This window comes from Meriones unguiculatus, chromosome 12 (genome assembly GCF_030254825.1).
Source record: "Meriones unguiculatus strain TT.TT164.6M chromosome 12, Bangor_MerUng_6.1, whole genome shotgun sequence".
NCBI classification, from domain to species: Eukaryota; Metazoa; Chordata; class Mammalia; order Rodentia; family Muridae; genus Meriones; species Meriones unguiculatus.
In genome coordinates, this window is record NC_083360.1 from 73,858,767 (window position 1) to 73,862,537 (window position 3,771).

Here is a 3,771-nt window from a genome sequence, read left to right on the forward strand (position 1 = left end):
ACAAGTGTACATATTGTGCTATGTGTTTGGGACCCTCAACATAAATCTGCAGTGCGTTCTGACTCTAATATGACTGTATATACTGCTCAGAGAGAGAATGTGCTGAGATCGGGATGCCTGTTTGTGGTTTCATATAATATATATTTTTCTAAAAACATGGATTGCCCAGGAAAGTGTGAGTACATATACTGTAATGCATAATGTTATTGTTCTAGATGTTTTTTGATACTTACCTTTAGAACCGAATGCTATAAAAGTGTTCTGCTGTGTACCCATAAGATACTGTTAATTAGCCTAACAATTCCCTTGACTGCACAGGAAGAAAAGGGAGAAAAATGGACGAATTATATTAGAATGTGGGTTACTACCCACCAGACTGAACAATTCAGGTAGCACAAAAGAGGGTCTCAGCTCTGCCTTTCACCTACAGAAGCCAGATGGTCATGTGACAGTTTTCCCGTGTTTTTACGGCATGCAAACCATTCCAAACTGTCAACCTCTAAAAACGTTCAAAGGAGGACCAAAAACCTCTAGAGAGATATAAGGAAGGTCAAAAAACAAATTATTGGGACTTCTTTTTAGTTTCTCTAGTAATCTGTTGTATATTTTAAGCAGTAAAAGTAAGAATTTAGGAGCGATGTGTGACGTTTGTGACATGGAGTTACTATCCCCACACGCATGGCACACTGTCATCATATTCCTATATGTATTGCACACCGTCAAAGTTTGTAGTTTTGATCGTTTGTAAATTTACTGTTGAACCACTGGCTGCACTGGTTCCTCCTGTAGGTGAATAAATGTTTTGTCTACCCACAATCTGTCCAGGACTGTATATCAAAAAGCATATTTGGGAATATATTTTTAAGAAGATGTCTTAACTGATGAATCAACCAAGGATCATGCATGGAGAGACCTAGACCCCCTGCTCATATGTAGCCCATGGCAGCTCAGTTTCCACGTGGGTTCCCTAGTAAGGGGAGCAGGGGCTGTCTCTGATATGGACTCAGTGGCAGGCTCTTTGATCACCTCTCCCTGAGGAAATGGGGGCAGGGGGAAGCCTTACCAGGCCACAGAGGAAGAGGATCCAGGCAGTCCTGATGAGACTTGATAAGCTAGGGTCAGATAGTAGAGTAGGAAGACCTCTCCTATCAGTGCACTATGGAAGAGGGATGGGGGGAAGAGGGAGGGAGGGTGGGACCAGGAGGAGATAAGGAAGAGGGCTACAGCAGGGATACAAAGTGAATAAATTGTAATAATAATAATAATAATAATAATAATAATCTAAAAAAAAAGATACCTTAAGGTGCATGTAGTATATTTCCCAAGGCAGAAATGCAAAGCACACAAGGCTGGTAAGCTCTACATCTCTACCTCCTAATTCATTATCTTGTCTCTGCCTTGGAGAAGTGGATCCCCAAATTCAGTCTGCTGTGATTCTCTGACTAGGAACTAGAACTAGAATCTTGTAATTGTTTTACACTTTGATATATATTTAGAAATGAATGGGTAACTCAACATGCCTCAGATATGTTGCTTTCAGAACAGCACATTCGAGTATACCAAGCACAGGAACAGTGCTGCCACCAGCAGATGGCTTACTTAACTATTTGGAAATGTGTGAGAGCGCCAAGATGGTGAAGTAGGCAATCGCTCAGCCTCCATCCCTCCATAGAAACACCAATCCAGGCAGCTGTTGATGAACCAAAAGGAGGCCAGAGAAGAATCCAGGGCATCTTAAAGAATCTGCAAGAGCATAATGGAGAAAAGCCCAGGATATCCACAAGAGCATTTCAGATGACCGCTGTGGACAGGAGATGCTGCCATATGCTGGGACCACTTTGGACCTCAGCACCAATTCTGCAGAAAATACTGGCATGTCTGGCCACCAAGAGAAAGGAAGTAAAAGAGAGGAGAAGAGTGGGTAGGAGATTGATTTTTCTTTCATATCAAGAAAGAACTGGTTTTGTTTGTTTGTTTGTTTGTTTAGCACCATGGAGGAAGTCGCTCCTAACTCATTCCACCCTAGGCCCATAGCTGGTCTCCAGGGCGCCACGTGGCTGTGGGCTCCATGGCTATGCAAATCTCAGTCACCACAGCAAGGAAGTTCAGACTCCAGGCTCTGAACTGAAGCCCTCAAGCATGCCTCCCCTCACGCAGCTCAGCCACCATGGAGTACTCAGCTCCATTCAGACCCCGGAGCTGCTGTTAGAGCACATGCCCGTGTCTCATTCCTGCTCCCTGGCCACACACCAACACACTCAAACACATAATGTGGCAGCATGAGTGCCTGTGCCCCGGAGGGATGGTCCATACAAATATACCTGCGTTTCGGGCCTCAGTTATATGAATGTTTTATAGGCACTGCTCATCCCATATAAAGCAACTGCAAAACAGCACACAGGGCAGACCTGTCGCCCAAAGGGATCCACTCAGTTACAGCTTCATGGGGGAGAAAGAGGTCAAACATCAGCGGGCATTACCAGGGAAGACCCCAGCAGTCTTCTCCAGCATTGTAGATGATTCATGTTAGCTGTTGAGAATGGGGGTGATTTTCCTCCTTACCAACCTCAGCTGACAAAACAATGGCAACAGTATCTAGTTGCAACTTTACTAATGTTGGTCCCATTCGCCAAGCACTTCTGCAGCCTCTGCAGGGAATGTCCTTCCACAGCAAACCAGGTACATAAAGTCTGCAAGAGGCGCCTCTTCCACTAAAGGCTGTCATCAAGAAGCATGAAAAACCAAAGAAACAAAACATTAACAAAAGAACACAATTTCCTTGTGGTTGATTCTAAAGAAATAGTTGTACTCCCTAGCAAAGAATTTGAAATGGTATTTTAAGGAATGTCTTCAAATTTCAAGAAAACATGAGAAAATAATGCAGTGAAACTGGAAAACAAATCTAGCACACAGACATGCACATGTGTGTATATAGTTCTGGAATTGAAATGTGCAATGAATGAACTGAAAATTCTGAGAGAGAGCGTCAACAGCAGAGTAGCTTCAGCAGAAGGAAGTCAAGCTGAAAACGCATTATTTGAAAATACCAATACAACCAGAAGTAAAAAGAATGAAAGGAAACTAAGAGTGCTTCAGGGTCCTCCCTCTCTGGCTCCATTCCCTGGGGATGCCATGGGCCCTCCTGGGGCCCAGCCTTCCTCCCTCACCCCATCCATTTGTAGCAGCTGCCCCGACCACGAAGCACTAAACCTGGGGACTGTCTGGACTCTCCAGTCTGGGAATCAGTAGGTAATCTTCCCTTTCCTTTCTTCTCCTTCCTGTCCTCCAATTCCAGTTCCTGGTCTCATCCCTAGCACTGTAGCAGACCATCTGCAGGGGCTTGTATTCCTCCTCTGCCTGTACTCCCTGGCAGACTTAGCTACCACCTTCCTGTGGACTCTCTCATTTCCTTCCTCTGTCACTCCATCCTCTTCCCTTCATGTCATCCCCCAATAACTAGAAGCACATTGTACCCAAAACTCCCAGTGGCCACACCTGGCAGGGACTCAGAATCACTCCCTTCCAGGCAACCCCCAGCCACCAAACATTTCTAAGATCAAGAGATGTCAACAGAAACTAAGGAATGGAACAAAGACAAAATATCAACACTTAGAATTACAATTACCCCAAACAGGAAGCTTGCATAAAAACGCAAGTAAAAATAGCCAGGAAAATATCTCTCCACCAGAACCCAGCAACCCTACTACAGTAGGGCCTGAGGACTTCAAAATAGCAATTATGAATGTGTTCAAGGACCTCAAAGAGGATATG

The 3,771-nt window shown here is 44.4% G+C and overlaps 1 protein-coding gene across 2 annotated transcripts in view; it reads left to right on the forward strand.

Annotated features, from left to right (window-relative positions):
• Tek (TEK receptor tyrosine kinase) overlaps positions 1-816 on the forward strand; it is a 114,732-nt gene extending 113,916 nt beyond the window's left edge. For both annotated transcript variants that reach the window (XM_060365875.1, XM_060365876.1), the window contains exon 23: positions 1-816. This exon is cut by the window's left edge and continues 177 nt beyond it. The gene's annotated coding sequence lies outside the window, so the exon portion shown is untranslated.
• The last annotated feature ends 2,955 nt before the right edge of the window (positions 817-3,771 follow it).